The sequence below is a fragment of the Solanum verrucosum genome, unplaced genomic scaffold (genome assembly GCF_900185275.1).
Source record: "Solanum verrucosum unplaced genomic scaffold, falcon-dt-bn FXZP01000118.1, whole genome shotgun sequence".
In the NCBI taxonomy this organism is placed as follows: Eukaryota; Viridiplantae; Streptophyta; class Magnoliopsida; order Solanales; family Solanaceae; genus Solanum; species Solanum verrucosum.
This window is the reverse complement of record NW_026020568.1, coordinates 1,915,299-1,927,906: the sequence shown is the minus strand read 5'-3', so window position 1 is coordinate 1,927,906 and position 12,608 is coordinate 1,915,299. Positions and strand designations below refer to the sequence as shown.

At 36.3% G+C, this 12,608-nt stretch overlaps 1 pseudogene across 1 annotated transcript; it reads left to right on the top strand.

Annotated features, from left to right (window-relative positions):
• The first annotated feature begins 1,187 nt into the window (after positions 1-1,187).
• Positions 1,188-12,526, top strand: LOC125810483 (abscisic-aldehyde oxidase-like; annotated as a pseudogene). Its single transcript, XR_007441869.1, has 10 exons — positions 1,188-1,346; positions 4,941-6,603; positions 7,296-7,555; positions 7,660-7,869; positions 9,004-9,222; positions 9,347-10,309; positions 10,825-10,920; positions 11,377-11,475; positions 11,600-11,789; positions 12,040-12,526. The product of XR_007441869.1 is annotated as an abscisic-aldehyde oxidase-like (transcript).
• The last annotated feature ends 82 nt before the right edge of the window (positions 12,527-12,608 follow it).

Sequence of the window (12,608 nt, the reverse complement as noted above, 5' to 3'; positions counted from 1 at the left end):
CCAAGTATAGTCGATTCTTTTTTTCAATATCAAATCACTATTTTTTTTTTTCAATTTGACTCAATTTATGATTTGATTCAATTTTCAATTCTATTTTATTTTACCTCTAAATGAAAGTAGTATTCCCCCCTCTAATTTTATTTGTTTGACATTTTGATCCATCTACCTCATTAAAGAAACAATAGCAAATTCAAAAGTTCTTTATTTATCAATAGCATACAAAAATGTTGAAACGTATAAAATTTACTTTCTCAAATAAAAGCCTTACGTGGCGGCCTCTTCATGCTGCCACGTCCTCAATATATATTCTTTTTGAAAAAAAGTCAAAATAAGTAGTTTGCCCGTCCCCTTCAAATCTTCTTACATGGAATTTTCTGAAAAGTTTAGACTCTATGAAACCTCATAAGTCTTTATATGATTTTAATGAATCATTAATACTCCATCAGTGCCAATTTATATTACGTATTTTTGTCTGTCCTAGAAAATGATATATTATTATATTTAGTAGTAATAATTTAACTAAATAATTTATAATCACACAAATATCTATGACTTATTTTATACAAGTATTAGTGTTATTACACATTTTAATATTAAAAATTAAAATATTAAGCATAATAATTAGTAGGCAGGAAGAGCGAAAGATTCTTTGTATCTTTTGTAATCACAAAGTCACCTTCTCTTCATTATCTTCTACTAATTACCTAATAATCCTCAAATGACTATCCATATTTTTTTTTATTTTTCTACAGTAATATACTACTATTATTTGTTCCAGTATATACACCAACAAGTTTTAGAATTTTTATTTTATTTTAAATTTCATATCAAATCAGATCATGTCACATAAATTAGGACGGAGTGAGAATATTACTTTATTGACCATATTGTGCATGTAGCATGTTTAAAAGCAAGCATTTTTAGACACCCAAATCAATTCAAAATTCTTGCTTTTCTTTCAGCAATGATATTTCTCAGCTGACAAATTAGAAAAAGACAGGACTGGTGAAAGGTCTGTGTCAATTTAACTGTTTGAGTGTTTCAGTTAGCCAAGAGTTGTGATTTAAGAAGCATTATTATCTTAAAAATGTAAGTATTTGGACCCCCAGTTCAAGTCAAGATCCTTTGCTTCTTCTTTCAGTCCTTATATTTTTCAGCTAAAGACAAGATTTTGTTACATTGATTTGATGGAGGAAAAACAGAAAAAAGGGAGTTCATTGGTTTTTGCAGTTAATGGAGAGAGGTTTGACCGTTTGAGTTGCCATGTATTGATCCTTCTACAACTTTGCTTCATTTCTTGCGCTCTCAGACTTGTTTTAAGAGTCCTAAACTTGGTTGTGGTGAAGGTAATTCTCCCTTTCTTTTACCACTTTGTTACTTGTATAAGTACTGCTACTTTCGTTTCGATTTATACGATGTAGTTTGATTTGACACGAAATTTAAGGAAAAAAAAGACTTTTTGAACTTGTGCTCTAAATGTGTCATTATTCTATTTGGGATTGACTAAAATACAAAGTGAGTCATATATATTGGGACAAAGGGAGTATATGTGTTATTTAATAACTCTAGTGTCCGGGGAGGATATACCTTGAAATTAATTTCATTGGTACTAGCTACCGCTTATCAGGTATCATGTAACTTTGTCCATTAAGAATTTGAGACGTTATGACACTTTATGATATTTTTCAGCCGACTTAGAGTATACTATATGGTTTGTTGGCTCATATGAATCCACCACGAGTTAAGGGACCAGGTCCATGACTAATCAACATCTAAGAACAAAGAGTAACAACCTACATAGCAGAATGTAAGTAACAAAAGATTTTTATGTGGAAACCTTGTTGCTCAAGAAAGAAAAAAATTACGACCTATCACAAGGATTTCACTAACCACTTTACTAAACACAAGCTATGTTTCAGATTACAAACTCTTTCAACCTAGGAATTAAACAATTCCTTCCCTCTTATAACAACTCTATTACAAGACTCTAGTATAACAATTCTATTACACTCTCACTACACCAACTAACTCTAGGTGATGTAGATTTCAACAATACACCATGGCTAACTCTAGCCAACAACTCCAATCTAAAAATAAGAGGAAACGATACCTACACAAGCTTCACTACGAAGAGTAAGTTTACTATGTTTAGCACACGAACCAAAACCTAACAACAAAGAATAAACTAACAACTTCGGTTAATAAGAGCATGCATGTCCCTTGTAGTTGAGATCTTCACTTTGTGAAAGTTGAGTCAGCTTATGTTGGTGCAATATACCACAAATATAATACAATACCATTGAAAATAAAATGACAAAATTGAATAAATAAATCTTTAGGTTGAGGCGCGGATATTTCGCCCTCTTCAAGGAGATTCAAGCCCACTGCGGCATAATCTACACCAATCCAATAGTATCACTCTTGACTTGTCCCCTCCAGGATACAACAGTCCAACAACGTTGTACAACTCAAACAACTCCGGATTAGTTGAAAAGTCCAAAGCTCCACAAAAAAACACCTTCCTTCAACATATAAATATTCTCTTTTATATATAGTGAATATAGTTGTCTCAACTCTCTCTTTCACTACTACACACTAAAATATTATTTCACACTTCTCATATTTTTTTACTAACACTCTATCTTATATTTCTTGGGATACTTCACAAAGGAAGAAAACACCACTATTTATAGGTGAAGAAGTCTTCCCTATAATCAATGGGTAGAATGAGGGGTACTAATGTGAGCAGATGAATGTAATAGATGTTACATAAGTTACAAAAAATTAATGGTCATATAAGTTACAAGAAACTAATGACCATGAGAGTTACAAGAACTTCTCATCTTTTTTTACTAACACTCTGTCTCATATTTCTTGGGATACTTCACAAAGGAAGAAAACATCACTATTTATAGGTGAAGAAGTCTTCCCTATAATCAATGGGTAGAATGAGGGGTAGTAATGTGAGCAGATGAATGTGATAGATGTTACATAAGTTACAAGAAACTAATGATCATATAAGTTACGAGAAACTAATGACCATGAGAGTTACAAGAACTATTGGTCATATAAGTTACAAGAACCAATAATCATCTTCTATCACAATTTATACCTACTAACATATGCACTTAATATTTTATTTTAATAAGAAAAAGCATATACACCAACAACTTATGCTTTGAGACAAGAGCAATATTTTTCAATGTTGCAAAAGCTAGGTTTTGCTCTTTGTCAAGGCACCTTATCAATGAGAGAGGGACAAAGGCCAAAACCATAACTTCTTCTCATTGTTCGAGGTGTACAAGGACACTGTTGTCCTGTTGCTACACTGCCCTGCCACTCTGCCGCACTGCATGGGTAGGTTGGGTTAAAATTGAAGATATTAAAATGGATTGAAATAGAAATTGGGTTGGGTCCTGACCTGCCCAAGTTTACTTTGGGCTCAAATAGGTTGGACTTAAAAATGGGTTGGGTCTTGACCCGCCCAATTTGACCCGCTTAATCTCAATAATTTTAATATATTGTTATTTAAGTTTTATAACCGCAATTTGAATTTCAACTCAATTTTTTTTTATAAAAAAAGTTACAAATGGATAGAAAGATCCTAAAAGATATAAAATAAATAGTAATTCGTACCTTCAATATAAGAACATACATCGCATCAATGCAAATAAAGAGTCATAAAACGGTTGAAATTGGAGATTAAATTAGGCTCAATTAAGGATTTTCTTAAAATGAGTTAAAACTTCAATGAGTCTAGATTGAACCTGTTAAAGAATGACAAAAGTGCCACATCGGTGGTTAATGAGATGGGTGGACTCCATATAAGGCTTGTGCAATCCTTCTCCCTTTGAGCCAGCTTTTGGGGTGTGAGTTAGGCCTAAGACCTAATTTCACATGGTATCAAAGCAGGGCCCGTCTCACCCAATGTTGGGGCCCCCAAAATCAAAATTGTCCATGCACCAGATGCTAAGCATTGGGCGTGAGGCGGGGTGTTAAAGAATGACAAAAGTCCCACATCAGTGGTTAATGAAATGGATGGACGGTTAATGAGATGAGTGGACTCCTTATAAGGCTTGAGCAATCCTCCTCCCTTTGAGCTACCTTTTGGGGTGTGAGTTAGGGTTAAGACCTAATTTCACAGAACCAATTCAAATTATCATGAGTCGGACCCTTAAACTTCTGAACGGATTGGGCAGATTACCTATAATTGGGCTCATTTTTGACACCCCTACACTTAACATCTGTGAAAAAGCATTAGAGGTACCAAGTCCCTTCATCAAGTTTGTCAATCATCAAAATCAGTTTTACAGCATTATAACATGTTTGATTTGGTGCTAATACGAAAGGAATATTAAAGAGCTGTGGATTTAGTTAAATTGGCGTTCTTATGGAAAATCTTCCTTTTTCTTTGTTTCTGTGCTTTTTTCTTGGAATTGTCAACTTCTGCTGTACTTTTCTTATTCACTATTCACCCTGCAGAAAGTTATGATAACTTATTAGGAATTCCTTTTGGGTTTTTTGGCTCCTGTGTATAACCACATAAGGGTGTGGTGGGACATCTTTAAATAGAGATCTTGGGTTTGAGTCTTGACTATGAGGACAGAGCGCTATAATGGATTCGTCAGGCCTTGGATTCTGGTTGCTTGAAGGTTTTCAGGCAATGAAATCTTTCAAATAAATAATGAATCTCTTCTCTGAATTTGTGGTTGCAAGTTTTTTATTTTCTTTTCTCATATAAAGTTAATGGAGTTTTTAGTTTCATAGTGAACTACTTTATGTAATTCATTTTCCTATTTCTTCTGGTTGATTGGGAGTTAAAACAATCAGTTCTCAAGGCTCGAACCTGAGACATAATGATCATTTTCCTTGTTTGCTGACTTTAGACTAAATTCTCAATTTGGGTACAAAAAGAAGTTAACTTATTTGTATGGTTACAGGTGGTTGTGGGGCTTGTGTCGTTCTGGTATCAAAGTATGATCCGAAGCTTAAAAAGGTTGAAGATTTTAGCGTGAGTTCGTGCCTTACACTTCTTTGCAGTTTAAATGGTTGTTCAATTACTACAAGTGAAGGCCTTGGGAACACCAGAGATGGTTTCCACTCTATTCATGAAAGATTTGCCGGTTTCCATGCTTCTTAATGTGGCTTTTGCACTCCTGGAATTTGTATGTCGTTATTCTCTGCTCTTGTCAATGCCGATAAAGGAAACAACCCAGATTCTCCACCAGGATTCTCTAAGCTTACTTCGTCCGAAGCTGAAACGGCCATAGCAGGGAACCTTTGTCGGTGTACTGGATACCGGCCCATTGCTGATGCCTGCAAGTCTTTTGCTGCTGATTGATATAGAGGATTTGGGGTTCAATTCTTTTTGGAAAAAGGGAGATTCCAAGGAAATGAAAGTAAGTAAATTACCTCCCTATGATCCAACCAAGAATTTAAGTACATATCCCATGTTCTTGAAAAGTGAATTCGCCACGATTTTGGACTCCTCAAGGTACCCTTGGTTCAGTCCTGTTTCCATTGAGGAGCTACGGAGCTTCTTGTACTCCAATGTGACGGAAAATGGTGCAAGCTTTAAACTTGTCGTTGGTAATACCGGCACTGGTTATTATAAGGAAACTCAACGATATGATCATTACATTGATCTCAGGCATGTTCCTGAACTCTCAATAATCAAGAGAGATCAGACGGGCATTGAAGTCGGAGCAACTGTGACTATCTCTACATTCATTTCATTCTTGAAAGAGGAAAGTAAAATCAATGTTGGTTCATATGGGAAGTTGGTGTCCGATAAACTGGCTTACCAGATGGAGAAGATTGCCTCACCATTTGTGAGAAACTCTGCTAGTGTGGGAGGAAATTTGGTTATGGCACAGAAGAATGGTTTTCCTTCAGATATTGCTACATTATTTCTCGGGCTTTGTGCTACTGTTAGCTTGATAACTGGTCATGGACTTGAAAAGCTCACATGGGAAGAGTTACTATCGAGACCACCACTAGACTCGAGGACTGTGCTTCTAACTGTTTCTATCCCATTTAAGAAAGATCAAAATTCTCAATTTTTGTTTGAAACCTATCGAGCTGCTCCACAACCTTATGGAAATGCATTGGCATATATAAATGCTGCTTTCCAGGCTGATGTTTCTCTCTGCCAGAACAGCTTCCGGATAAACAAAATCCGGTTGGCATTTGGTGCTTATGGCACAAAATATGCAACAAGGGCTAAAAAGGTAGAGGAATATCTAACTGGGAAAATGTTAAATGTACATATTTTATATGAAGCACTTAAATTAATCAAACTAGAAGTGGTACCGGAAGATGGCACTTTGCACCCTGAGTACAGATCAAGCTTGGCTGTCAGTTATGTTTTTGAGTTTCTTTATCCCTTCACTGATGTTCATTCTGTTATTTCTGGTGGCTTACTCAATGGAATTAATGACAACTCGGTCGAGGAAGTTTTCAAAAGTAGTAAAGATGGCTGCATCATTCAAGGGAGAAAACAAACACTACTATCTTCTGCTAAGCAGGTTATGGAATCAAGTACTGAATACTATCCGGTAGGTGAACCGATGAAGAAGGTCGAAGCTGCCATGCAAGCTGCTGGTTTGTTTCGCCTTTTAATATTTTATATCATCTTGTGCTTCTACCGTTTTTTCCGGTTTTGACACTAATGGCCTTTTGAGATATAAGTAGTTATGGACAAAGTATACTTATTAAATGCCTAGGAGTATTACAATGATTAAGTTTCTTGTTAATTCAGTTTTTAAAAGGGCAGTTCTGTGCACAAAGCATCTCGCATTCACACATAGATGCTTTTGAACACATGTGGAAATTTGCAGAGGTGGAGCCAGGATTTTCAATAAGGGGGTTCAAAATCTGTAGAAATAGACACATGAAGTAGCCGAAGGGGTTCGACATCTACTATATATACATATAAAATTATTTAACCATATATAAATAATATAATTTTCCGCCGAAGGGGGTTCGGATGAACCCCCTTCGTACGAGGTGGCTCCGCCCCTGGAAACTTGTCCCTTCCCAAGTCTTTTAGTTTCTTCACGGACGCACTGGACATTCCAGTTTTATGATTGTGATTTATATTCCTACGTTGTTCGGATTGTTCAAAGTATCATTGGATGTGTGTAGGATCCTCCAAAATCTATGCAGTTTTTGGAGGGTCCGAGCAACATAGTATATTTTGTTGAAAATACACAACTAAAGATAGTTTTAAATGATAACTTTGTGTCTGCAACATTCTGAACTTCAAATGTGTTGGTTTGCATGCTATTGTCCAGGTGAAGCTGTTTATGTAGATGACATCCCTTCACCGCCGAACTGCCTGCATGGAGCATTTATCTACAGTACGAAACCATTAGCAGGTGTTAAAGGAATCCAGCTCAAGTCTAATCAATTAACAGATGGAGTCACCGAGGTTATTACTTCTAAAGATATCCCAAGTGGAGGGGAAAATGTAGGAGTTATTACAATGTTTGATCCTGAGCCCTTATTTGCAGATGATCTCGTCCGATGCGTTGGTGATAGAATCGCCATTGTGGTGAGCACTTAAAGTTTCCTTCTGCTGCTATTGTGTTCTATGAAATATTAATTTGTCATGCACTTCAATATAGAGGAACTTTTGAACTATTTTGAATGGCACAGGTTGCTGACAGTCAGAGGTCTGCTGATGTGGCTGCAAGAACGACCCTCGTTGAATACGACACTGAAAATATAGATTCGCCCATTTTAACCGTTGAGGATGCTGTTGAAAAATCTAGCTTTATCCAAATCCCACCATTTCTGTATCCAAAACAGGTCGGTGATTTCTCGAAAGGAATGGCTGAAGCTGATCACAGGATTCTCTCCGCTGAGGTACTTTGTATTTCTCTACTGTTCACGTCTGTTACAATCAGGGGCGACTCAACGTAACTGGGGGCCTAAAGCGAAATTTTCTTTGAGGCCTAAAAAATTTCATACATATTTATTTAAAAATTATTTTTCTAATTGTTTAGATGCACATTATTACTTCAACTTTTTAATAGGTGATTTATTTGAGTACGTTTTTTTTAAAAAATAATTAATTTTATGTAAGATTTTATCAATTCAATGCTGAAAAATATCCTTTTACTAAAGCAATCATTATATGAATTGTTAACATAATTCTCTAAGGAATAAGTTGACAAACTTTAAGCAAAATAAGAGTTAGAACCATAGAATCTGATTCAAGACGTTGATAACTTGATATACCTAACTTTGATTGAAAATTTAAGTAAAAAAAAATTGCGATTTACTTTGTTCAACACTGTTCGACTAATGATTCAGATTTCTGATAGAGTTTTACTTTAACTTATCAAAGATTTGAATAAAAAGAGTGAAAAAAGAGTTTTAAAATAAATAAATAATGTGAATGTCAGAAATGTAATAAGACAAAACAACGTTTTCTTGATTTCTTCTATTTGAGTGGAGTTAAGGAGAATAAAATAATATATATATATATACTTTTTATTATAAATAATTATTATTTTTATAAAAATAAAAACACATAATTTGTTCTTGGTAAAAATTTGAGGCCTCCCAAAATTGGGGGCCTAAGGCATGTGCCTTAATTTTTCTAAGCAAGAGCCGCCCCTGGTTACAATGGTTTCCCGTGTTGGAAATATTTCTCTCTTAAATAATAGCTTAGGCTTTAAGATGAGATGATCACACACTTCAACATGGTATCTGAGCAGGCAGATGTCCTAGGTTCTAATCTCACCGCCACCCATTATTAAAAAGATTAACACGTAGTTGTCTCATAAAAAGAAAAACCAAACCTGCACGTGAGGGGGCATGTTGAAGATATAATTAAGTAAATAAAAGTGTTCTCTAAGCTGTTAGATGATATGGTCTCATACTTAAACATCCTGAATTTTGATTCCTGGATGGTGATCTAGCTTGTCTAACTGTAGATGTATGCTAAAAGTTTGAACCTTTTTACTGCTTGGATTTTTTAACAATCATTTCCAGGTAAGACTTGGTTCCGAGTACTATTTTTATATGGAGACACAGACTGCCCTTGCAATTCCAGATGAAGACAACTGCATGATTGTTTATACTTCAAGCCAGTGCCCTGAGAGCGCACAACATGTGATTGCCACTTGTCTTGGTGTTCCTGAACACAATATCCGTGTAATTACAAGAAGAGTTGGAGGTGGCTTTGGGGGCAAGGCAATCAGATCAATGCCTGTGAGTTTGTGATATAAAATTTACTATCTACATAATTATTGTTTGAACATTATTAGCTTATCTCCTATAGTGTTAGTTTATGAAATTTTCTGATTCTGATGTCAAAGTTTATGTATGATTTTAGATCTCCACAGCCTGCGCACTTGCAGCATACAAGTTAAGGCAACCTGTCAGGATATATGTCAACCGGAACAGTGACATGATAATGACAGGAGGAAGACACCCGATGAAAGTAACATATAGTGTAGGATTCAAGTCGAGTGGAAAGATCACAGCATTACATCTTGATCTATTGATAAATTCTGGGATCTCGGACGATGTAAGCCCCATGTTACCCTTAAATGTGATTAAAGCACTAAAGAAATATGATTGGGGTGCCTTATCTTTCGATGTAAAACTATGCAAGACAAATCTTACTAGCAAATCGGCTATGCGGGCCCCTGGGGAGGTGCAAGGATCTTATATTGCCGAAGCTATAATAGAGCATGTATCGAGTTCACTGTCGATGGAGGTGGACTCGGTCAGAAATAAAAATGTTCATACATTTGAAAGTCTTAATTTGGTCTATGATAACATTGTATCAGTAGGAGAATATACATTGCCTAGTATCATGGATAAGTTGGCTGTGTCCTCAAGCTTTTTTCAACGAAGCAAGATGATCGAACAGTTCAACCAGAAAAGCACATGGAAGAAAAGGGGTATCTCTCGAGTACCAATAGTGTATGAAGCTACACAACAACCGAAACCAGGAAAAGTCAGTATTCTGCAAGACGGATCAATTGTTGTAGAGGTTGGAGGGATTGAGATTGGCCAAGGGCTATGGACAAAGGTTAAGCAGATGACTGCCTATTCTCTTGGTTTAATTGAAAGCAGTTGGGCTGAAGAACTTGTGGAGAAAATACGAGTCATACAAGCAGACACCTTAAGCATGGTGCAAGGTGGGTATACAGCTGGCAGCACTACATCGGAATCAAGTTGTGAAGCTGTTAGACTTTGCTGTAATGTCTTGGTTGAAAGGCTGAGTCCTCTTAAGAAAAAGTTACAGGAACAAAATGTCTCTGTTGATTGGCCAACGCTGATTCGCCAGGTTTGTTTTCCCACTATATTACCACCTAATTTTCACATTGTCACAGTCCGTCACTTCTGCTTTTTCGGGCTGGTTTTTGCAGTCACAGTTAATTTGTATTCTTTGAGATGTTCTCTTTGCAGGGAATGCATTATCATCAATGATTACCTTGTTCTTAACATGTCGTCGCGTCCTAACAGTACTCGTGATTCCAAAGATGCTAAATTTAAATTGGTCACAAGATAAAATTCTGGAAAGTACTAGTTGAAATCGAGTAACACAAGTGAATATGATTTTTTTTGTGTTGAATTCAATTTGAAGACCATAACAAAGTGATTCACTTAAAGTCAATGGGGGAAGATGTAACGACCCGTTCGGTCATTAATTGCATGTATGTAGCTTCGGAACCATATTGCACTAATCGCGTGCATGTAGCTTGGCAACAACTTGTTAATTTGAATCCATTAGCCACTCTTGCTCATCTTTTAAGTATCTGAGTTTGCAGTTCTCTCCTTCTCACCCCCTTCTTTTTGCAGGCACAAATGGAATCAGTAAACTTAGCAGCAAATTCTTATTATGTACCAGAATCTGATTCCACGAGTTATTTGAACTTCGGTGCTGCTGTCAGTGAGGTAAACTTGTTGTTTGGCACTTTTTCTGGTTCCGTCGTCCATGTTTTGGTAACGCCCCCTGCTTCAGTCTGCTACATTAAAGCAGACATAGAGAATTAGATCACCAAGATTTCACAATCCAATGCCAAATTTATTTCAATTCTAAGAGGTCGGATCGAATCAATATATTAATACTGATTTGATCCGACCTCTCTTATTGAGAATGAATGAATGATCAACCTTGAAGAGGACTTGAACCTCCATGCTCTTTAGCATAAGATTTTGAGTCTCTTGTGTCTACCGCCTACCATTTCACCACCATGACATCTTGAAAGTGAATCGTATTTGATTATCATTTTTCAATATATTTGAGTGCACAACTCTTGGCCCGGAACTCTGATGTGAACCATTTTACAGCCAATATATTTTCTGCAGAGCCTTCATATGGCTAAGTAATCAATAAGGCTCTTTTTGCAGGTGGAGATTGATATTCTGACCGGAGAGACTACCATTTTGCAGTCTGATATTATTTACGACTGTGGGCAGAGCTTGAATCCAGCTGTTGATATGGGACAGGTGCATCATGCATTCGAGCTGTTAAAAAAAAAAATGCTGTTATTCAAACTTCAGAACTATTTAATCCTTGATCACAAGATTGTTCTAAATAGGTGGCAATTGTTTTTTATTCTATTCCTTGCAGATTGAAGGGGCTTTCGTTCAAGGAATCGGATTTTTCATGAACGAAGAGTATCTTACAAATGAAGAGGGGTTGATGGTCTCAAATAGCACATGGACATACAAGATCCCGACTATAGACACCATACCTCGAAACTTCAATGTTCATGTGGTAAACAGTGGACACCACGAAAAACGTGTTCTCTCCTCTAAAGGTATAATTCTTTCTTCATCTACTTCCCCGTCCCTGCTGTCAAACAAGTTTCCCGAGTTCATTGATTGTTTGTTTTTAACTGCGGATTCCATGAAAGGTGTTATGGAATGGTGTTGTGGAATGGAAGAGATGTGAGAGAAAATAGAAAAGAAAATAAACAAAACTCATTGTATTGATCATTTAACTTCAAATCTTGGATCCGTCTTTGTATGTACAAACCGTTGAATCTTAATATGAATACTTTTTCGCAGCATCTGGTGAGCCACCATTGCTTCTGGCAGCCAGCGTCCATTGTGCAGCACGAGCAGCGGTTAAAGCAGCACGTGAACAGCTCAAACAATGGGACAAGCTTGACGGGTCTGTTTCAGAATTCTATCTAGACGTCCCCGCCATATTACCCGTTGTGAAGACACAGTGTGGCCTGGATTATGTGGAGAAATACTTGGAAACTTTGCTGGCTCAGAAATCTAACTGAAGGTGCATCCACATGTCTCAAATGATACTGAACTATGTTGTTCGGACTCTCCAAAATGTCTTCACACCCTTGTCGGTCCTTCCAAAAATACACTATTTTGGACGATCCAACATGCATTAATGTCCCGAACAACATAGATATTGAATACTTGTTTTTCTTTAAATCTTCTTAAAAGAATAAGTTTCTTTTGTTTTTCTGTCTATATCAACCTTAATGTAAAATTTTGATTGTATAGCAATAAAAATAATGTTGTAAAGAGTAAATTACGTGGAATGTCTCTATATTATAATTCGGGCACAAAAGTATTCTTTGTATTATAAAATCAAACACTATGACATTCTTGCG